At 41.5% G+C, this 24,821-nt stretch overlaps 1 protein-coding gene across 1 annotated transcript in view; it reads left to right on the top strand.

Moving 5' to 3' along the window:
* Positions 1-7,780: 7,780 nt before the first annotated feature.
* The window catches only part of LOC127580699 (phospholipid-transporting ATPase ID-like), a 150,176-nt gene continuing 133,135 nt past the window's right edge, over positions 7,781-24,821 (top strand). The window contains 1 exon segment of the mRNA XM_052034465.1: positions 7,781-7,880. The gene's annotated coding sequence lies outside the window, so the exon portion shown is untranslated.

A 24,821-nucleotide genomic window follows, 5' to 3' on the forward strand; every position in this document is an offset into this window, starting at 1 on the left:
CGTGAGGAGGTACCGCGCTCCTCGAGAGACTGGGAGGGGGACGACCAGGTCAACATGGATATGGTTGAACCTCTGGCAGGAAGGTTGAAAATCCTGCAGGGGGGCCTTGACATGCTGCTGTACTTTCGAGGTCTGGCAATGTGTGCAGGACTGGGCCCATTCGGAAACTTGTTTACGCAGGCCATGCCAGACGAACTTGTGTGCAAGGCTGTGGATGGAATCAAACACCCGTCAGCGCCAGGCAGCTGGGACGATTGGGTGAGGTTTACCAGTGGAGATATTGCAGAGCTGGGTGTGCTCACCGGGGCCTACCTGTAGGTCTTGCAGTTGCAGGCCCGAGACTGCGGTGCGATAGCTGGGCATCTCCATGTCAGTTCGCTGTGCCTCCGCCAAGGCGCCGAAATCCACCCCCTGGGACAAAACTTGGATGGTGGGCCATGACAGTGCAACTGCGACCACGTTCGCAGTTGGGTCTGGTGAAATGGTGGATGGCATCGACCTTTGGAGGCAGGGGCGTGGCGCCGTGTTTGTCGATCTGTTAGCCCAGGAAATCGATTGTCTCAAGCCCGAATTGACATTTGGCTGGGTTGATGGTCAGGCCAAAATCCCTCAGGCGAGAAAAGAGTTGGTGGAGGTGCGTGAAATGTTCCTGGTGGCTGCTGCTGGTGATCAAGATGTCGTCGAGGTATATGAAGGCGAAGTCAAGGTCATGCCCGACCGCGTCCATCAGTCGTTGGAAGGACTGAGCAGCGTTCTTGAGGCCAAAGGGCATCCGGACAAATTCAAAGAGGCCGAAAGGTGTGATCAGCACTGTCTTTGGAATGTCATCCGGGTGCACCGGGATCTGGTGATAGCCGTGGACGAGGTTGACCTTGGAAAAAATGGACTGCCCGTACAGGTTGGCAGCGAAGTCCTGAATATGCGGCATGGGGTAACGGTCCAGGGTAGTTATGTCGTTCAGGCGTGGGTAATCGCCGCAGGGTCGCCAGCCTCCAGCTGCCTTGGGGACCACGTGCAGAGGAGAGGCCCATGGACTGTCCGACCTGCGGATGATCCCCAAATCTTCCATCTTCTTGAATTCCTCCGTGAGGCAGAGCTTGTCCGGGGGTAGCCGTCGGGTGCGGGCGTGGAGGGGTGGGCCCTGGGTGGGGATGTGATGCTGGACGCCGTGCTTGGGCAAGGTGGAGAACTGGGGCGTTAGTACAGACGGGAACTCTGCCAGGACCTTGGTGAACTCGTTGGTCAACATGGTGACGGAGTCGAGGTGTGCGGCCGGTAGCTTGGCATCACCCAACGAGAATGTTTGGAAGGTCCTGGCATGTACCAAACACTTAGCCTGCAGGTCAATCAGCAGACTGTTGGCGCAAAGGAAGTCTGCCCCAAGGAGTGGTTGCGCGACGGCGACCAGGATGAACTTCCAAGTAAAGTTGCAGGTGCCGAACTGGAGGTGTACCAAACGGGCGCCAAAGGTCTGAATGGCGCTTCCGCTGGTGGCTCTGAGGGCAGGTCCTGGTGTGCAGTTGCGAGTCTCGTGGCTGTTGGGAGGCATGACGCTGACTTTGGCTCCAGTTTCCACTAGCCGACGTCTGGAACACCTGTCCCACACGTGCAAGAGGCTATCCGGGTGGCCAGCCGCCGTAGCCATCAGTGGCGGCTGGCTCTGGTGTTTCCCGGAAACCTGCATGGTGGCCGGCATCTGCGGGCGTCTGCGCCCCATCGCTAGTGGTAAAAACATCATTGGTCAGTCGGTGTCTCAGACCTGGTGGTGGGTGGGGTGCGTTCGATTGCTGGGTCTGGCCTGCTGGGCCGCTGGGTACGTGGCGTGGCAATGCACTCGACGGACGCCCCGCTCTCCTTGATCGCCCGCCAAAGGACATCTGCCCGGGCGGCCACCTTCTGGGGGTCGCTGAAATCGGCATCCGCCAGGAGCAGGTGGATGTCATCGGATAACTGCTCCAGGAAGGCCTGCTCAAACATCAGGCAGGGTTTGTGCCCATCTGCCAGGGCCAACATCTCGTTCATGAGCGCAGAGGGGGGTCTGTCGCCAAACCCATCGAGGTGGAGGAGGCGGGAGGCCTGTTCGCGTCGGGAAAGGCCGAAAGTCTTGAGAAGGAGGGTCTTGAATTTATCGTACTTCTCCTCCTCCGGGGGCACCTGGATGAAGTCCTCAACCTGGGCTGCGCTGTCTTGGACGAGGGCGCTCACCACGTAGTAGTACTTGGTGTCGTCCCTGGTGATCTGGTGAATCTGGAACTGGGCCTTGGCCTGGTCGAACCAGACACGGGACCTGAGGGTCCAAAAGGTGGGCATTTTAAGGGCTACTGCCTGTACCTCTTCTTGTGCAGACATCGTGGGTCCAAAAACGTTTGGGCCCGTCGGAGTCACCAATGTAGTGACCAACTACACCCTATGAAATGAAGACACAGAGTCGCTGGTTTGAAATCAGAAGTCGAATGAACGACAGGGGCGTGGTGCGCCTTTAATATCCGAAAACTTCCCGTGCTACAGTTCCTGCGCTGACGTCACGTGCGGGTCACCTGACTTTCCCTCGCGTGGGCTTTCCTAGCCCGACGATGGGGAAGAAGGAGGGCCCCGCGCCATCTTGGATTGGGGCCTCCGACGATGTTCGCGATGTCGGGAGCTAGTTCGATGCTGGTGCGGTGAGTCGCTACAGTACCTTGTTAAAACTGTCCCTATTCTAACATTGTTGATACTGTGCAAAACATTATTTAATTATTTATATTCTATTATTTGTGAACTTAGTAGAAGGACCCATTTGAAAAATGTATTATTTGCATTTTGGCTAACACATTTTCCAGGTTCCATTTGCAATCCTAGTGTTTATTATTAATTTTAAGCATAACTGTTAGTTTAACAATGCAAGCATTGTTTTAACCATCCTGATGGAATGCCTTTCATGTATTACAAGTGCTTGTATCAATGTGTTTTGTTATGCTATCAATTATTTTCATCAATTGTTTTTAGTGGCAGCCATGGCTCAGTCGGTAACGCTGACTCAGAAGATTCCATGCAGAAGTCCCACATTGGAGAGTTGAGCACAAAAATCCAAGCTGATATTTCAGTGTAGTGCTTTCTGAACTATTGGAGGTACTGTATTTCAAAAGAGACTTTTAATTAAGACTTGGTCTTCTCTCTCACTTGGACATAAAAGATTTCATAGCACCTTTTCAAAGAATGGTAGAGTTAATGCCTTGCCAAAATTTATCCCTCAAATAACATCCCCAAATCAAATTATCTTACAGAGGTTTATAAAATCAAGAGGGGCATGGATGGTCACAGTCTTTTTCTCAGGTGAGTGTCTAAAACTAGAGGGCATAGGTTTAAGGTGAGAGGGGAAGGATTTAAATGGCATCTGAAGGACAAGCTTTTCAGATAGAGGGTGGTGGTATCTGGAACAAGCTTGGAGGATTACAAAGTTTAAAATACATTTGGACAGGATAGAAAGGTTTTCAAGGGATCTGGTTCAAATCCAGACAAATGGGATTAACTCAGGAAGACACCTTAGTTGACATGGACGAGTTGGGTCAAAGAGCTTGTTTCCATGCTGTATAACTCTGTGACTCTAAACTTGCTATATGCAAATTGATTGCAATATTTCTTGCATTATAACAATGACTGCACTATTAAGGAATATCACTGACTGTAAAGCAATTTGAAATACCCTGAAAGGGATATGCAAAGTGTTTTATTGCAAAAAAAGGAAAGTCTTTTACCTCTAACAATTGCAATCCTGGTCCAAGTGAGGATCAAAGAGCTTGAACTGTAGAGGTGATGTGGGAAGGATTGCTCTCGACATCAAGGCAGCTCTTGACAAAATGTATAATCAAAGTAAAACTTTGGTTAGTGGGAGCATTGGGGAAAATGCTGCACGGAGTAGAGACATACCTCATACAAAGAAAGATGGTTGTGGTGGTTGATGGTCAATCATGCCAGCTCCAAGGCTTTACAACAGGAGTTTCCGAGGGCATTGTCTACGTTCAAACATCTTCAGCTCTTTCATCGGTGATCTTTTTTTCAATGTAAGGTCATAGTGAGGATATTCACAGAGGATTGCACCAACTTCAATTTCATTTGCAACTTTTCAGAAAAGAAACAGCTCATGTTTGCCTACCACAAGATCTTGATAACATTCGGGCATGGGCTTTAAGGTGGCACAGTAACATTCATGCCACACAGCCATCTCTAACAAGAGTGACCATCATAACTTCCTTTGCCATTCACCCATCCCTTCTCTATCAAAACCCTGAGGGTTGCTATGAATCAGAAATTCAACTGGACTAATCACATAATTAGCATGGATGGAAGAGCAAGGCAGAGACAGCAAGAAGTGCTTCTCAAAGCCTTTCCACCAGCTGCAAGGTCTGTCAGAATTGTTTCAGAACACTCTTTACCTGGATGACTGCAGCTCAATTTACGCTCAAGAAGCCTGACACCATCCAGGACAAGGCATCTTGCTGGATTGGCACTCCATTTACCACCCTAAATGTTTACACAGTTTATTACAGTACACAATATAGCCACAGTGTACCAACCTACAAAATTCACTGCACTAACTCAGCAGTGCTTTTGACACCACCTCCCACTGGCAAGAACAAGGGAGCATGTGGCTGCAGGTTCTCCTTATGTCATTGGAAATATGTCATTATTGAGCAGTCTAAATCTTGGAGCTCCGTACCCAGCAGCACTGTGAGAGTACTGTCATTGGAAGGACCAGAATGATTACCAATTTCTCAAGAGCAAAAATAGGGATGGGCAGTAAATAAAAAAAACAAATTTTTAATCTAAAATAAGGACAGAAAATGTTATAAACACTCAGTAGGTGAGACAGACAGAGAAACTAAGTTAACATTTCAGGTCGAAGATAAAATGTTAGCCTTGCCATTGATGCCCACATCCTATAAAATTATGAAAAGATACTTCTACAATATATGTATATCAGTTATTGGTTTCTGTTTTCTGCATTAATTGCTAATTTGCATGTATCTTGTATGCTTAGCAGAAATTTATCCAATTAGGGAGAGGAATCCCAGGAGAAAGATGAACCATTTGTTGTTAACAAAGGAGGTGAAGGAAAATATTAAATCAAAGGTTAAGCCCATAAAGTAGCAAGGACTAGTGGTAGACCAGAGGGCTGGAAATTTTACAAGAACCAGCAGTGAGAAACTAAAAAGTTAACAAGGAGAGCTAGAAGGAAAATTAGAAAGTAATATCAAATCAAATAGTAAGGGTTTCTCTGAGTTACAAAAGGAAGAGGGTAGCTAGAGTAAACCTGGGACCCCTGGAGAGTGAAATTAGAGAATTAATAATGGAAAACAAGGAAATGGCAGTTAAGTTAAATCAATATTTTGCATCATTCTTCACAGTGGAGGACACTGCAGATACCTCAAAGATTTCTGATGAGCTACAGTGATAATTTGAAACAATATGGAAGAACTTGTAACAATCACTTACGTGAGGGACAAGGTATTGGAAAAATTAATGGACCAAAAGGCAGATAAGTCACCAGACCCCGATGACATACATCTGAGGGTTTTAAAAGAAGTGGCTACAGAGAAAGTGGAGCCATTATTTGAGATTTTTTAAAATTCACTGAGATCCGGGGAAGGTACCAGTGAATTGGAAAACCATAAATGTGACTCCACTGTTCAAGAAGGGAGGAAGACAAAAAGCAGGTAACTACCAGCCTGTTAGCTTCACATCTGTTGTTGGCAAGCTGCTGAGTCCAAAACCAAAGAAGAAGTTGCTGGTTGTTTAGAGAATCTTTAAATAGTCAAATTGGCTTCATGAAATGTAATTTCACAAATTTGCTCGAGTACTTTGAGGATGTAACATGCAGAGTCAGTAGAGGGGAATATGTAGATGTATATTTGCATTTTCAGAAGGCAATTGACAAGGTGCTGGTGCACAAGATAAAAGCTCATGATGTTAAGGGATGTTTATTAGCATGGATTGAAGGTTCTTATCGGTTAGAAATCAGAGAATTGGGATAAGTGGGTCTTTTTCAGGCTGGAAGGATGTAACTAGTGAACTGCCCCAAAAAATTAGTTCTTGGCCTTCAAATATTTATGATATATATTAATCAACTGAAGGAGGGGGCAGAGTACGAGGTATCCAAGTTTGTCGATGACAGGAAAGTAGGTGGGAGAGCATGTTGCAATGAGGATATTAGGACTCTGCAATAGATAGGTTGAATAAGTGGGTGAAAACTTGGCAACTGATTATACACTTTGGTACGAGGAATCTAAAGGCAGACTATTAGTAAATGGAGAAAGATTGCAACTGAACAAAGTACAGAGGAATCTAGGTGTGCATGTGCGTGACTCACAAGTTAGCAGGCAGGTGCAGCAAGTGATTAGGAAGGCATATTGGGCTTCATTGAAAGATGGTTGGAGCTTAGAACTAGGGAAGCATTTTTAACTATTATTCAGGGTACTGGTGTGGCCACACCCGGAGTACTATGCAGTTTTGGTCCCCTTGTGTAAGAAAGAATATACTAGCAATGGAGACAATTCAAAAGAGCAGGCACAGTAGTGTAGCGGTTAGCGTAACACTTTATAGCACCAGCGACCCGGGTTCAATTCCGGCCACTGTCTGTAAGGAGTTTGTATGTTTTCCCTGTGTCTGCATGGGTTTCCTCTGGGTACTCTGGTTTCCTCCCACATTCCAAAGACTTACGGGTTAGGAAGTTGTGGCATACTATGTTGGCGCTGGAAGCGTGGCAACACTTGCGGGCCGCTTGCAGAACACTACGCAAAAAAAAAAGATGCATTTCACTGTGCGTTTCGATGTACATGTGACAAATAAAGATATCTCAAGATATCTTTGCTAAATCCTGGGATGAAGGGGTTGTCTTATCATGAATGGCTAAAGAAATTAGATCTGTGTTCTCTGGAATTTAGAAGAATGAGGGATGATCTAATTGAAACACAAACGATGCTGAAGGGTCATGACAAGTTAGATGTTGAGATGTTTCCATTAGTGGGAGAATCTCAATGAGGGACCTTAGGTACAGGATTAGGGAGTGGTCATTTAAAACTGAGATGTGTAGGAACTTCTTACAGAGGGTGGTCTCTATTGTTCTCTACCTGGGAGTGTTGTGCAGGTTAAATTGTTCAGAATATTTCAAGAAGTAGATACATTTTTGAAAGATCATGGAATTGAAGGCGACAGGAAGCTGACACAGAAGTGGAGATGAGGCCTGATCATGTTGAATGGCCTGCTTCTCCTATTTTCTTAGATTTTTATGTTCTGATTGCAACTAATTTTAAGTATTGCTTACTATGATTTATCTAACATTAATGAAAGGAAAAGTTACTACTCTTTGGAGCTTAAATAACTCATTGGAGATTTATACTGCAATTTGTCAAAGTACAATGGGTTTTACCTCACATGAAGGACAGCTGGTGTATGTTATAGCATTTTTTTTCAGTCATTGCCTTTCAGGTGCTGTGTACACATGATGTAATATATAGACAAGTCCAACGATCGATTACCTTTGTTTGCTCAGTGCTATACTGTACCATGTAGATCCACCCACATCGTCACTAAAATTGCTTAATGTACCTTTTAGTCCAGAGCACAGACCAATTCTTTACCATGGTCCAAACAACTTTTAGGGCAATCTTTGCAGTTTTCATGTAACTTTCAAGAGTAATTTGAATTTTCTGTTTTTGTTTTGTGAACATAACAACTAACTTTGATGGATTTAATTACTGGGTGTTTCTTCGTTGTGGATATTTGTTGACGGTAACAGAAGGAGCAGCTTATGGTGCTATGGTTTGAAGTTGCCAAGTACAGTTTTTTCTGTAAGGAAACATTGAAGAAAAACACCAGGTCAATACCATTCAGGAATTGTTAAGGTGAGGGGTATTTCCATCTACTTTTCAATTGATAAAATACATGGAATTCAACTGAACCATTTATTAATGTTGAAAAATGTTGTACAGTTGATCATAATCATTGTAAACCATGAGATGCCAGTTTTATTTATTAATAATTATTGAAACCTTAAAATTTTTGTAATTAAAACAAGTCTGACTGTTGTCACGAACCAGCAGCAAAAGAAACACACTGAGCATGATTCAGCGTTAAAAACTATTTTATTAATCACTACTTATGGTAATACGTAAAATAAAAGTAAAAAAAAATGTTAGTATGTTAGAATTCAAGAATGTTAAACCTCGAACGTTAACCCCAAAACTAAACTCTTCGTGTGTGTGTGTGACAAAGTCCAAAACTCCCAGTTCCGGAATGGTTCTTAAAGTTCAGTTCCACAAGCCATAAGGTGAAATATGAGCAAGGGCTTCTTCAACAACCACCGTTGTCTGAAGATAAGATGTAGATGTAGAAAAACATAGAGAGAGTACATACGAAATCCAAATGTTCCACGATGGAACCCAAACGACACTTCAGTGTTTACTCGGTAGTGACTTCCTCACCCCGAAAAGCATCCGAACCGTGGTCGTCCACACACAAATACCTGTTTCCTTCTACAGGTCAGCAACAAAGTGAACTCCACCGGATTACTTCCAACTTCCATACATGGATTTCAGTGGCAAACACAGTTATTGTTTCTCATCCATCGATAGAGAAAACAAGCAGGCTGGTGTCTCTCTCCCTTCTCTCTCTCTCTCCTTCTTCTTCTTCTTACTTCTTCAACAACGTCATTACGTCCTTTATCTTCTATTGACGTAAGCACGCCCCACACACACATACACACACACTCTCTATCTTAAAGGGACTTTCACTGAGTCCGTAACACCTCCCACCTAAAAAAAAAATTTTTCCAAGAAAATTTTAACCGCGCATACAGTTAGTAATGTTAATAATTATCATGTTACACAACTACAGACTATCAGATTAGTACAGATACATGTTTCCCATTTAACATCGGGAAAGACAATCAGCAATCACATTATCTTTGCCTTTAATGTGAGTTATCATGAGATCAAACTCTTGCAAAATTAAACTCCAGTTTAACAGCCTTCTGTTCTTGTTTTTGACTCGGCTCAGAAACACCAATGGGTTATGATCTGTATACACAGTCAATGGTTTCTGAGCGGTGCAAACATATACACTGAAATGTTGCAAGGCTAAAACAAGCGACAGTAATTCTTTCTCTATGGTGGAATAATTCTTTTGATGCTCATTAAATTTCTTTGAAAAGTAAGCTACAGGATGGTCAATATCATCAAGGTCACCCTTCTGCAACAACACAGCTCCTGCAGCTTCATCACTGGCATCTACTGCTAATGAAAATGGCTTTTCAAAGTCAGGTGTTCTGAGCACAGGATGGTAGCATAAAATGGCTTTCAGCTTCTCAAATGCTTCTTGACAAGAATCTGTCCAAACAAACTTTACTCCCTTCTTCAGAAGATTAGTTAGGGGAAGAGCAATATCAGCAAAGTTTTTACAAAATTTTCGATAATATCCAACCATTCCCAAAAATCTTCTAACAGTCCTCGTACCTGTGGGAATAGGGAACTCAGATATTGCTTGAACTTTTGCCTGAACAGGAGCTTGCTTGCCTTGACCTACAACATAACCAAGATACGTCACAGTGGCATGGCCAAATTCACTTTTAGCCAAGTTAACTGTAAGGTTAGCCTTGGAAAGTCTTTCAAACAACCTTTCTAACGCAGAGATGTGATCCTCCCAAGTATCATTCCCAGTCACTAAGTCGTCAATGTAGGCATCTGTATGTTTTAACCCATGAATCACTGAATTAATCATTCTTTGAAATGTTGCCGGAGCATTTTTCATTCCAAATGGCAAAACATTGTATTCATACAATCCAGAAGGGGTTACAAAGGCTGAAATCTCTCTTCCTCTATCTGTTAATGGGACACACCAGTACCCTTTTAATAGGTCAATCTTTGTAAGAAATTTTGCCTTTCCCACTCTGTCTATGCAATCATCCACTCTAGGAATAGGGTAAGCATCTGACTTTGTTACAGCATTCACTTTCCTGTAATCTGTGCAAAATCTAACAGTTCCATCAGGTTTAGGTACAATAACACAGGGCGAACTCCAATTTGAAGTTGAATGTCTAATAATATCATTTTCCAACATGTATTTTATTTCCTGATCAACAAGTTTACTTTTTTCCACATTCATTCGATATGGGTGTTGTTTGATTGGTTTTGCATCCCCAATGTCAACATCATGGGTAATTATCGATGTTCTGTTTGGAACATCTGGGAACAAATTTTTAAATTTTAAAATTAATTCTCTCATCTGTTGTTTTTGTGAAACTTGTAAATGGTCCAACTTCGTTTCAAGGTTCTCCAGGATATTTTGGTTTTTCAGTTTCGATGGAACAATATTTGGTCTAAATTGGCCTTCCTCAACATCAACATCAGGCATTCTAGAAACAACCTTTACACCATCCACCAAGGCCACCACTGAATCCCTCTCATAATAAGGTTTTAGCATGTTTACATGACAGAGTTGTGTTTTCTTGCGTCTGTCTGGTGTTTTGATTATATATGTTAGATCAGTCACTCGAGATTCAATAACATAGGGTCCAGAAAAAACGAGCTTGCAAGGGATTATTTTGGCTAGGGAAAAATACCAACACCTTTTGCCCCACTGCGAATGTCCTAGGCCGAGCACGTCTATCAAAATATGTCTTCATTCTTATCTGGCTTGTTTTCAGATTCTCTCTCGCTAGCTGGCAGACTCTCTCCAACCGAGTTTTAAATTTTTGGACATAGTCCAACAGACTCAAGTGAACTTCCTCATTAACCCATTGCTCTCTTAACAACTCCAAAGGTCCTCTCACCCTATGTCCAAACACAAGCTCAAACGGACTAAATCCGATTGACTCCTGGATCGATTCTCTAACGGCAAACAAAAGTAAATGGATCCCTTCGTCCCAATCCTTGGTGTTTTCAAAGCAATAAGTCTTCAGCATATTTTTGAGAGTAGAATGAAATCTCTCCAGAGCTCCTTGAGATTCTGGGTGATATGCAGATGATACAATCTGCTTTGCTCCCAGCTCATAGACTATTTGTTGAAAAATTTTTGACATAAAATTACTACCTTGATCAGATTGGATTTCTTTTGGCAAACCAAACAAGGTAAAAAATTTTACAAGAGCCTTTGACGCCGTCTTGGCCTTAATATTTCTAAGGGGTATTGCCTCTGGAAATCTAGAAGTGGCACACATGATGGTTAACAAATACTGATTTCCAGTCTTAGACTTTGGTAATGGACCAACACAGTCCACAATCACCTTCGAAAAGGGCTCCCCAAAAGCAGGAATTGGTTTCAAAGGAGCCACAGGGGGGTTTTGATTTGGTTTACCTACCATCTGACATGTGTGGCAGGTTCGACAAAACATCACCACATCTTTTCTCAAACCAGGCCAATAGAATTGTTTCAAGATCTTCCCTACAGTTTTATTCACACCAAAATGACCACCCAAAGGCATACTATGGGCCAGGTTTAAAATCTCATCCCTATAAACTTTTGGAACAACAACCTGATGAATAACTTCCCATTCCTCATTAACAGGAACATGAGGAGGTCTCCATTTCCTCATTAACACTCCATTTTTGACATAGTATCCAGTTGGCACCTTTTCAATCTCCTCACATGAGAGAGCTTTTTCTTTCAATTCTGTCAACTCAGGGTCCTTTGTCTGTTCCACCATAAAATCCTTCCTCGACAAAGACAAATCTTTAAATTCAGGCTCACTGTAAGGATGTTGATCCTCCAGTGAAGACAGAAAAGTCTCAGATAAGGCATCATAATTTTCTTCCTGTTTAGGACTGTCACAAGGAACTACATCAGACTGCACCGGACTGTCTGTCTTGGCTAATTCTCTAGCTCTAGCTCGAGTCACCGCACATGATGGGTAAACATCTGGATCATCCTCAGACTCATCAATCCTTGGTTTGGTTGTTAACCGTACCACAGGATCACTTTCTCCATTTGCAAGGTCATTTCCCAATAACAAAGAAACTCCTTCCACTGGCAAACTAGGTCTTATCCCTATCTCGACTGGTCCTTCTACGAACTTTGACTTTAAAATCACCCTGTGAAAAGGGACAGACATGGTCTCACCTGTAACGCCTCGTACTAGATTTACTTCACCAGTGTCACTTTCTTCACCAAAATTTAAAAACACTGTCCAGCAAGAGAGATTGACTAGCCCAGTATCTCTAAGAATTTTCACTGGCACCTGGGGTGACTCATCATTCAGTGAAACAAAACCCTCTGATACATACGAACGGAATTCTTTTCTCACCTCCTCCAACTTTTCCACTTTTCCCTCTTGCAAGGACTGATCTTTAACAGCATCTCCTGAACCTTTTGATTTTTAATTGCCTGAAAGCAAGCATTGGGCCCAGCTTCCTTCTTTTTCTTCAAAAGGGCACAATTAGATATCACGTGGCCAGGTTTCCTACAGTAATAACAAGTACGCTCAACAGGTTTCTCCAGCCCTGGCTTCTTTTCATCTTTTCCTTTTTGATTACCTCCCAATTTAATCTCCGGTTTCCCTGGATTGTCTTTGTAACTCTTTTGAAAGGTTTTAGGTTGTCCCCATTTGGATTTATGGGTTAAAGCATAATCATCTGCCAACCTAGCAGTTTCTTGTAAAGTTTCCACTGCCTTTTCATTTAAATATGTTGTTAATTCAGCTGGAACACATCTTTTAAAGTCTTCCACTAGTATCAATTCTGTCAATTTATCATAATCCCCATCTACATTTTTAGCCAGGTGCCATCGTTCAAAACATATTCTCTTTCCATTGGCAAATTCCATATAAGTCTGATCTGCAGATTTCCTCAAGTCTCTGAATTTTTGTCTATAAGCCTCAGGGACCAATTCATAGGCCTTCAAAATAGCTTGTTTTACCTTGGTATAATCAGCTGCATCCTCAGCAGACAAAGCAGAATAAGCTTTTGAGCTTTACCTTTAATCACACTCTGTACCATAAGAGCCCATCCTTTCCTTGGCCAGTTTGAACTCACAGCAACCTTTTCAAAATGTTGGAAATACTGATCAACCTGATCTTCTTCAAACGGAGGGACTAATCGAACCTCCCTGCTGGCTGAAAAACCATCATCAGAATCAGATTCCGAACTCCTACGCTTCATTTGTAACTCATGCTGCCTCTGTTTTTCCTTCTCCTCTGCCTCAAACTTTAACCGAATTAGTTCCCGTTCCCGTTCAGCCTCTAACTTCATCCGAGTTATCTCTCGTTCCCGTTCAGCCTCTAACTTCATCTGAGTTATCTTTTGTTCGGCCTCTAATTTATTTTGCTCTCGTTCAGCCTCTAATCTCTTTTCCTCTTGTTCGGCCTCTAATTTCTTTTGCTCTCGTTCAGCTTCTATCTTTGCCAGCTGCACCTGTGCCTCAGAAATTGCTATTTCACTGCCAGGAAACTGTTTTAACACTTCCTTCTCAAACACCTTCTTTTCCACATAATGGCCAGCTATCAATCTCTGAATATCTGCCTTTCTCATAGACTGCTTTACTTCTGTAAGGTTTAGCCTTGTAGCAATCTTTATCAGATCATCCTTTTTCGCCACCTCCAATCCCTTTTGGGTTGGTGACTCCAAAAATGCCTTAATATCCATTGCTGCTGGTTTCCACACACACAAGCCAATTAAAAAGAATTTATCAGACCTCCCTCAAAAATCTTTGGATTGAATCCCGAACAAATCTTGTCAATCTGGGGAACAATCCCAGACAACACTCGTTAATCTTTGGATTGGATCCCAGACGAATCTCGTTAACCTTGGGAACTATCCCAGACGAGCCCCCAATTTTGTCACGAACCAGCAGCAAAAGAAACACACTGAGCATGATTCAGCGTTAAAAACTATTTTATTAATCACTACTTATGGTAATACGTAAAATAAAAGTAAAAAAAATGTTAGTATGTTAGAATTCAAGAATGTTAAACCTCGAACGTTAACCCCAAAACTAAACTCTTCGTGTGTGTGTGTGACAAAGTCCAAAACTCCCAGTTCCGGAATGGTTCTTAAAGTTCAGTTCCGCAAGCCATAAGGTGAAATATGAGCAAGGGCTTCTTCAACAACCACCGTTGTCTGAAGATAAGATGTAGATGTAGAAAGACATAGAGAGAGTACATACGAAATCCAAATGTTCCACGATGGAACCCAAACGACACTTCAGTGTTTACTCGGTAGTGACTTCCTCACCCCGAAAAGCATCCGAACCATGGTCGTCCACACACAAATACCTGTTTCCTTCTACAGGTCAGCAACAAAGTGAACTCCACCGGATTACTTCCAACTTCCATACATGGATTTCAGTGGCAAACACAGTTATTGTTTCTCATCCATCGATAGAGAAAACAAGCAGGCTGGTGTCTCTCTCCCTTCTCTCTCTCTCTCCTTCTTCTTCTTCTTACTTCTTCAACAACGTCATTACGTCCTTTATCTTCTATTGACGTAAGCACGCCCCACACACACATACACACACACTCTCTATCTTAAAGGGACTTTCACTGAGTCCGTAACACTGTACTTTGCACTTTTGTCACATTGTTGGCAGTAAAGCTTATCAACCTCTATGTATGATGTTAGCTGAACAGGATAAACACTTAAAAGTATTAAACAAGAAGGGCATTTCGTGATTTGTCTCATAAACATACTGGTGTTAGCACAATGGGCAACGTGTTTCGTAGGATCTTAGGATGGAGAATATAAACTTTTGAATGGTTAACCATGGAAATTGTGCAGAAACATACCTTTGGAGTCACGGTTGTAGGGTGAAAGGAGCTGGCTTCACATTCCTTATTTCTTAATATATTTCCTTTTACTATGCATCGCATACTAAGGAATTGAAAATAATTTGCTGGGTTGAGCCTAGCCTTATTTTCCAGCACCTCTAAGCCAGGGGAACAGGCTACTTTAAAACAAAATAATTGTATACTTTTTCTAGTCATGTTTTCTAAGTGTCACCTCCATCTGGATTAGTTTTAGGAAGGGAGACCAAAATAGCATGGAGGGTATTTTTATTGTATGGTAATAAAACTGGAAACCATGTCGTATCTAAGTATTTAAAAAAAATTATCACAAGAATAACTTTGATTGATTTTCAATGAACCTTCATTCTTTCTTCTGTAGAATTGTGACTTTGCCTAACCACTACAATTATACTTTACTAGTTTGCAGCAAGGAATTAGATGTTTTTATTCTACTTTACTGCAAGCAAACTGAGATCAGGCATAACACTTTTATCGCAGTCATAGCTGCGATGTATTAAAACAGTAAAGACCTGAGAATTTCTTTCTTTTTCAATCTTTTTATTGAATTTCAAATTAATTCAATTGATGTACATAACATTAATAATTATACATATGATACAAAGAGATCGGGGTAACAATAATAACAGTCAATATTTATACTCACAAGGAGTAAAATATGTAATCTAGACCTCCCGCAGTCTTGCTAAGTGTACATGATGGGAAAAAAAATTGAAAAGAAATTTACTTATATGAAGAGAAAACCCCCAAATCAAAAAAAAGGTATAATATTAAACAAAAGCAAACCAAAAACTTCAAAGAAAAAAAAACTGGACTGATATATCTTCGATTTAGAAAAAACTCATTGTTATATCGTCAGCTCCGCTCCTCTATATTCAAAGGTTATTGAAGGGGATTCGAAAAAGGTCTGCTCATATCGTATGGAAACATTGGATAGATGGATTCCAAACTTCCTCAAATTTAAGCAAAGGATCAACAGTACCACTCCTAATTTTTTCTAAGTTTAAACATGTTATAGTTTGAAAAAAACATTGAAATGTAGTAGGGGGTACAGGGTCCTTCCATTGAAATAGAATGGATCTCTTGGCCATTAATATAACAAAAGCAATCATACGACAAGCAGAAGCGGATAAATAGCCAGAATCCATCATTGGTAACCAAAAATTGCAGTAATAAGATGGTGTTGCAGATCAATATTCAATACAGTTGAAATAATATTAAAAATTTCTTTCCAATATTTTTCCAAAAGAGGACAGGACCAAAACATATGTGTCATGGAAGCCATCTCCGAATTACATCTGTTGCATATAGGGTTTATATGGTGATAAAAACGAGCTAACTTGTCCTTCGACATATGGGTCCTGTGGACCACCTTAAACTGTATCAAAGAGTATTGAAGATGTATTAACTAATTGGAGAATTTTCTTCCATGTCTCTGTAGGTAAGAGTATCTGAAGTTCTCTTTCCCATTCATTCTTAATTCTATCAAGTGTCTCTAGACGTATTTTCACAATCAGATCATAAATTATTGCTATCAAGACCTTCTGATAAGGATTAAACCTAAGATTTTTTCCCGTAATTTCAGTTTTATATAGTATCGAAAAAGAAGGTAAAGTGACTTTTAAAAAGTTTTCTAATCTGTAAATATCGAAAAAAATGTGATCTAGGCAAATTGTATTTATTAGACAACTGTTCAAAGGACATGAAACAGTTATCAATGAATAAATCACGAAAACACGTTATTCCTTTCATTTTCCATAAAGAAAAAGCTAAGTCAATTCTAAATGGTTGAAAGAAAAAATTAGATTGGATAGGACTTGATAAAATGAATTTATTCAATCCAAAAAATTTATGAAATTGAAATCATATTCGTATTGTATGTTTAACTATTAGGTTAATCATTTGTTAACTCAATTTAGTAAGTGCAAAAGGGAGTGGGGCTCCTAAATAGAAGCTAATGAAGACCCTTGCACTGATTCATACTCAAGATGCACCCATCGAGGACATTGAATTACATCTAAATCTTGCGCCCAGAAAATTAAGTATCTAATATTAATTGCCCAATAGTAAAATCTAAAGTTAGGCAAAGCCATACACCATCCTTTTTTAGTTTTTGTAAATATTTCTTACTTAACCTTGGATTTTTATTCTGCCATATATATGAAAGAATTTAGAATCAATAGAATCGAAAAAGGATTTCGAAATGAAAGTTGGAACCGCCTGAAATAAATACAAAAATTTTGGTAAAATATTCATCTTAACCGCGTTAATTTGACCAATAGGTCGAATAGATAGAGACAATGGGGACCATTTAGTAAACAATTGTTTACCATGATCAATTAAAGGTAAAAAGTTAAGTTTGAATAAGTCCTTATGCTTCTTGGTAATTTTAACACCCAGATACGTAAAATAATCAGTCACTAAATGGTAGTTGCCTATAAATTGGGACTTTAACTTTTTTTAAACTTTTATTTACAGCGTGGTAACAGGCCCTTCTGGCTCAGCGAGTCTGCACCACCCATTTTAAACCCAAATTAACCTACCCATACGTCTTTGCAATGTGGCTTGTATATTTAATGGGAAAAGTTCACTCTTATTAAGATTTAATCTATAACCAGAGAAAACACTAAACTGAGCAAGCAATGATAATGCTGCAGGGATAGATTTCTCTGGGTTAGAGACATAGATATAGGTCTATATCTCTAGACCTGGGAATTTGAATTTGAAACCTTCTTGATCTTGTTGTATTATGTTACACCTTTACACAATGAGCCACATAAGATGCTGCAGATATTTTTGAATGACTCATCTGTTCATTTTTGGATTACAGTGCAAGAGCCCTCTTTTGAGTACTAAGCCCTTTTCCAATCTTGTCATCTCTACTACTCGTTCAAGGTCCATTCTAAGTTTCTCACTTAGATATCCTCCCATCTGGGCTGAATTTCTGCACAGGGTGATTGCTTAACTCAGGCAAGTGTAGTTTTCATCTCAGTGTACCCTGTTTTGCCTCCTCTGACTTCATGTTAACTTGATATCTCTTAACCTCTCCCTCAATATAAATTTCTTACCCAAACTTATGGTCATCTTTTTCACATCACCATCTCACATCCTCCTAAAACCCATCGACGTACCATCTTGTATACCATTGCCATCAGCTAATCGCTTCAAACTCTACTACTTTCTTTGTCTGCCCCAGAACTAACCTCTCTTCTATGTCACTTACAGCTGGAACTTCCAAATGTTTAGTCATTTTCCCTTCATTTCTCACAATATTTTTGCAGTTACCATTCTGTTCAACTACTTTCCCACTTTCATGTTTGATATCCTTGTCCCAAATAAAACATTTATGGATAGAAATTAATCTTTGGTGGTAGTGCTAAGTGGGTGGTCTGGTATTGGCCACTTGTTGTAGTCCCTGTTTGAAGTTTGGTTTTATTGAAATGATAATGTCTATTTTAAGCTAACTTCCAAGGCAAATCCATACTTACACCTGTTCTGGTTATTCTTCCTAGTATTTCCTCCAATTTCAATGGTCTATACTAGAACACAGATGATTGATATATGATCTGTGTATCACTAGGTAGGTTTTTGGTGAGTGTGTGTCAGGTGTTTCTTGTAGCATTGTTGATGAAATCTCCCATCATTTATCTGATTATTAGAACAGAATGATAAGGAGGCCACTACTCAGACTGGATTTGTCATGCCTTTTTGAGGACAGGACAGGCATGGGCAATTTGGCGATGGTGACTGTGGTGAACGGCTTTGGGTCAAAGCTGAGCCAGAACTTGCAGGAGGTGTGCATTCACCTGTGCCTGAACATGAATTGGAATTGGAATTGGTTTATTATTGTCACATGGACCTGTGACCTGTGTAAGATTCTGCAGATGCTGGAATCTGGAGCAACACACACAAAATGCTGGAGGAACTCAGCAGGTCAGGCAGCATCTATGGAGGGAAATAAACAGTCGATGTTTTGGGTTGAGACCCTTCATCAGGACTGGAAAGGAAGAGGGCAGAAGCCAGAATAAAGGGGGAAGGGGAGGAGCACAAGCTGGCAGGTGATAGATGAGTCCAGATGAGAGGGGTAAGGCAGGTGGGTGGGGGAGGGGGGAACGATAGGTGGAAGAGGCAAAGGGCTGAAGAAGAAGGAATCCAGTAGGAGAGGACAGTAGACCATGCAATAAAGGGAAGGAGGTGGAGAATAAGAGGGAGGTAGTGGGCAGGTCAAGAGGGCGGGAAAGGGGAAATAGAAGGGGTGAGGGGGGCCATAGGAATGAGGGAAAACAAAAAGTGGGGGGGGGGAGGGGGTGGGAAGGAGTTACCAGGAGTTAGAGAAATTGATGTTGATGCCGACAGGTTGGAGACCACCAAGGCGGAATATGAGGTGCTGCCCTTCCAACCTGCATCTAGCCTCCATGTGGCAGTAGTATTTACTGTCCAGATGCTTCAGAAATGAGTATAGGGCTAGGAAGATAGCAAGATGGCATCCGCCATGGACCTATTTCAACAGTAGGCAAGTTGCAGTGGGTCAAGGTTGTCTGGAAAGCTGGAGTTGATGTGTACCATCACCAGCCTCTCGAAGCACTTCATGATAGTGGATGTCAGAGCCAAGGGACAGTAGTCGTTAAGGCACATTACCTTATTTTTCATAGGTAGAGGGATGATAGTGGTCTTAAAGCAGGTGGGAACCTCAGATTGAAGCAGGGAGAGGTTGAAAATGTCTGCAATGTCACAGCCAGCTGATCTGTGCAGGATCTGAGGACATGGCTGGGGACACCATCTGGGCCAGATGCTTTCTGCAGGTTCACTCTCTGGAAAACGGATCTGACGTCTGCAACGGTGACTGCGAGTTCAGGCACATTGCAAGCTGTCAGAGTTAAGGATGAAAGTGTTGTAAGAGACACCTTGCAGAGTCAGAGATAGAATACCTTGTGATCAGCATAGTGAGTTCTATCTAAAGTCATCTAGAATTAGGGAATAAGTAATGTTTAGAGTTAAATGGGTAGCTTGCAAATAGGATTGACCACCTCTGGAGAGAGAGAGATAGTCCAGCAGCTGCATTTAGCGGTAAAGCGTGTAAGATACAGCATACAGAAGTTCTACTTATGTACAATAGAATGCAACATTTTATATCATACTTCCGGTAATTTCTTGTAACATCATATGTAATATTATTTGTGTTTATATTCATATTAGTGGTATTTGGTAGGGTTTTAATAAACTTGTGAAGAATAAGAGGATGACTAGAGTGAGGGTAGGACCATTCAGGGATAAAAGAGGAAAAGTGCCTGGAGTTGGAAGAGGTAGGGAAGGTCCTTAATGAATACTTTGCTTCAATATTCATCAGAGAAAGAGACCTTGACATTTGTGAGGATGGCGTATGACAGGCTGATATGCTAGGGCATGTTGACATGAGGAAAGAGGATGTGCTGGAAATACTGAAAAACATTAGGATAGATAAGTCACCGGGGCCAGATGGGATATATCCAAGGTTATTACAGGAAGCTAGGGAAGAGATTGCTGCACCTTTGGTGATGATCTTTGCATTCTCACTGGCCACAGGAGTAGTGCTGGATGATTGGAGGGTGGCAAATGTTGTTCCTTTGTTTAAGAAAGGGAGTAGGGATAACCCTGGGAATTACAGACCAGTGAGTCTTCCTTCAGTAGTGGGCAAATTACTGGAGAAGATTCTTAGAGACAGGATTTATGGGCATTTAGAGAAGCATAGGCTTATTAGGGACAGTCAGCATGGCTTTGTGAAGGGCAGGTCGTGCCTCACGAGCCTGATTGAATTCTTTGAGGATGTGACAAAGCACATTAATGAAGGTCGAGCAGTGGATGTGGAGTACATGGATTTTAGTAAGGCGTTTGATAAGGTTCCTTATGAAAGGCTTATTCAGAAAGTCAGGAGGCATGGGATCCAGGGAAACTTGACTGTGTGGATTCAGAATTGGCTCGCCCATAGAAGACAGAGGGTGGTGGGTCAGTGACCAGTGGTGTTCCGCAGGGATCTGTTCTGGGACCCCTGCTCTTTGTGATTTTTATAAATGACTTGGATGAGGATGTGGAAGGGTGGGTTGGTAAGTTTGTTGATGATACAAAGGTTGGTGGTGTTGTTGATAGTGTAGAAAGTTGCTGTAGATTACAACAGGATATTGATAGAATGCAGAGCTGGGCTGAGAAGTGGCAGATGGAGTTCAACCCAGAAAAGTGTGAAGTGATACACTTCAGGAGATCGAATTTGAAGGTAGAATACAAGGTTAATGGCAGGATTCTTAGCAGTGTGGAGGAACAGAGGGATCTTGGCGTCCACGTCCTTAGATCCCTCAAGGTTGCCATGCAGGTCGATAGGGTTGTTAAGAAGGCGTATGGAGTGTTGGCCTTCATTAGTCGGGGTGTTGAGTTCAAGAGCTGCGAGGTGATGTTGCAGCTCTATAGAACTCTGGTCAGACCACACTTGGAGTATTGTGTTCAGTTCTGGTCGCCTCATTATAGGAAGGATGTGGAAGCTTTAGAGCGAGTGCAGAGGTGACTTACTAGAATGTTGTCTGGATTAGAGAGCATGTCTTAAGAGGGTAGGTTGAGTGAGCGAGGGCTTTTCTCTTTGGAGAGAAGGATGAGAGGTGTCTTGATAGAGGTGTTCAAGATGATAAGAGGGATAGATCGAGTGGGCAGTCAGAGACTTTTTCCCAGCACAACAATGGCTAACACGAGGGGATGTAATTTTAAGGTGAATGGAGGAAGGTATAAGGGGAATGTCAGGGGTAACTTTTTTTACGCAGAGAGTGGTGGGTGCACGTAATGTACTGTCAGCAGAGGTTGTCGGGGCAGATACATTAGGGACATTTAAAAGACTCTTAGATAGACACATGAATGATAGGAAAATAGGGGGCTATGTAGGAGGGAAGGGTTAGATAGATCTTAGAGCAGGATAAAATGTCGGCACAACATTGTGGGCCAAAGGCCTGTCCTGTGCTGTAGTGTTCTATGTTCTATTTTCATAAAGGAATTCTGAGTCTTGTTGCTCTGTGAGCCTTATCTGATTCCCCCCCTCTAGACAGATTCAGACTGAACGGAGAAAACTATAGCTGTGATGAAGAAGATGAATCCTGAATTTCCCATTCTACCCAACAACATGGCAGTATGCATTATAAGGGATAGGCTCAATCTGAGTTTGAGAGAGAAATGTACCATGGGATAATGTAAACTCTGAGCAGGTGGCAAAGGCACTGGAGTCCCTGATTACCATACATGAACCATAGACCAATTAGACTGTGAAGAACAAACATTGGTATGGGGATGTTTGCTTGATTGCATTCCCAGATTTTCTGCACAGAAAGAAATTTAGCTCTAAAATAAATGTAAAATGAAATAGAAAAATTGCCAGGTAGAGTGTTGTAATTGTACTGGAATAGCTTGTCTAAAGGTGCAACTAGATCAAAAGTGCTTGTTTTAATTTCTGCAGCTTGGATATTGTCACGTCCTTTTGTCTTTGTTTAACCAGTTGTCTGAGTGATTAATTGATACCAAGTGTAGTGAATTTGTTGGGGCGGGGGGATGTTGGAGGGTAGAGGAGGGGTAGCATAGCAGTGCAACTAGCAAAGCTGCTGCTTCACAGCTCTGGTGACCAGGATTCAATCCCAACTTTTGCTGCTGTCTGCGTGGAGTTTGCACTTACTCTGTGGTTGTGGGGCTTCCACCGGGTGCTCTAGTTTCCATCCAAATATCCTGGGCTTGATTATACGTATTAGTAGAGTGCTTGATATGCTAGACCAAGAATTACAGACTGATGATGTACATTTCTGTCACAGCTCAAAGTCCACAGTGATGCTTGATTTGGGCTACAAAATCTCTTCTGAGTCTGTCCTATTTTACACAATGGTAGTGCAGCACAACAAAATGAACATTGTCCTCAATGTGGAGCTGGGACTTTGTCTCCACAAGGAATTTGGTGTGTATACTCCTATCAGTGCTATCAAGGACATGCGGTTGCAGCAGATAGATTGGTGACGGTGAAGTCAAGTAGGTTTATCGCTCTTTTTGGTTCACTTAATACCTCCTGCAGACTCAGATTGGTTGCTGTGTTCTTGGGCAGTTCAGTCAGTGAGATGCAACAAAACCACAAAGAGACAATGAAGTTCTACATTACAGTACATTGTATGTCCTTGCTACTTTTAGTATTTCCAAGTGTTGTTCAGCATGGAGCAGCATCAATATATCAGATGAGGGAGGACAGTAGATGGAAATTAGAAGGAAGTTTCCTTGCCCATGTTTAACTTCATGCCATGAGGTTTCACAATCTTATGGAGTCAATCTTATGGAGTCTCGAGGCCACTGCTTCCTGCCTGTATACCGCTGCTTGTCATCTTTAGTGGATTTGTTTTTCTGCTGGGATAGGGCAAGGCAGGGAAGGAGTTTAATGTGATGTCTGTAAGGTATATTTCTGTGAGTCTGGCCATGGCTGGCTGCTATTTGACTATTCTGTGGAATAGCTCTCCCAATTTAGTTACTGGTTCCCAGAAATTTGTGTGAAGGACTTTGAAAATTGACTGGGAATAATTCTGCCATGTCTGTAGTCACTGCATAGGCTAATGCTGGGTGATCTGTCTAGTTTTATCTTTTTGTCTGTTGTATCAACTGAGTGGCTTACTAGGATATTTCAGAAGGCAGTCAACCAAATTTCTGCAGGCCTGGAAGCAGGTAAATGGTATATTGCGGATGGAAAGCAGATTTAATTTCCTGAATGATATTAGTGATCCAGTTGGGTTTTTACAATGAAGTGGTAGCTTTGCAGTCACCATTACTGAGGTTAGTGTGCCTTTTTTATCAGTGGTTGCTCTTGTAGGTTTTTAATACTGTTTTTTATTTGCTGGTAATGATGTTATTTTTATGCCTTTATGTCTTGCACTGTACTGCTGCCGCAAAACAAAAATTTCACGACATAATAATAAGCCTGATTCTGATTGACTGAGCAGAGATATAGGGTATCTGGGTCTCTTATGTTGGCTTGTTTGATATATCTTATACCCAATATTAAATTGTCATTAATATACTGGCTGGTCCTTGCCCTTGAAGGGAATCAGCTGTTGAGAGCTCAGATCATCCAGAGAGAATCATGATGCCTTAGATCTATGCATAAAAACATTCAGAACTGTCAGTAGGAGGCAGGAGAAGTCTTCCAGAAATCTTCCTGAAATCCAGTTTGTAGACTTTCTATCTCCACTAAAAAAAAGTCACCATTCATTTTGACGGTGAGAGCTCATTTACACAGTTGTCTCTATGAGACCCAGTCTTCCTGTCGGACTCATTATAATGAAGCAGGTGCTCACTAGGTTCATACTTGGGTGTGCAGCTAAATAACTTAGAGGAAGTTTAGTTATTCCTGGCTCTTAATAGCAGCAAAAAATTTGCAGAGTCAAAGTAAATGAAAGCTGGGGGGAATTACAAAAAAACTAAAGCCAGCAATTTATGGAAGCAGGATTGTTATTTTGAAAGTTGAAAATGAGTAGATTATTTTCAATCAATCTAACTGCCGTCATTTAATAGCTTTTATGTCTCTTTATTCATGTTATCTCTCTCTAACTGCTCCCATTAATTTATGGACTGGATGATCTCGTATACAGCTCATTCCCACTGCAATCCTGGCTCACTTTATCAGACATATTCCCTTTGCCCTATCCAATCCTCCCCACCCTCTCTGCAAATTAAAACCAACTTGTTTTGTTTCTTTCCCAGTTCCAATGAAAGACCTTTGATCTATAACATTAATTACATTTCTCTTTCTACAGCTGCTGCCTGAGCTGCTGAGTGTTTCCAGAATTTTCTGTTCTTATTCTTTCTGGAAGCTGTAATTTACTTTTTATCTTTATTTAAATGAATTGCAAATGAATTGTTAATATGAATACACCACAGCATCGATGGAATTCAAGCACCCTTGCAGCCTGTCGTGGAGAGTTAGTGAGTAGGATGAGGAAAACATAAAAGAGTTACAAATAGATATCTTTATGGTTTCAGATTGCATGATTTGCAAAAAGCTGCTATGCAAGTTCTTCAA

The sequence above is a fragment of the Pristis pectinata genome, chromosome 2, assembly GCF_009764475.1.
Source record: "Pristis pectinata isolate sPriPec2 chromosome 2, sPriPec2.1.pri, whole genome shotgun sequence".
Taxonomy (NCBI): domain Eukaryota; kingdom Metazoa; phylum Chordata; class Chondrichthyes; order Rhinopristiformes; family Pristidae; genus Pristis; species Pristis pectinata.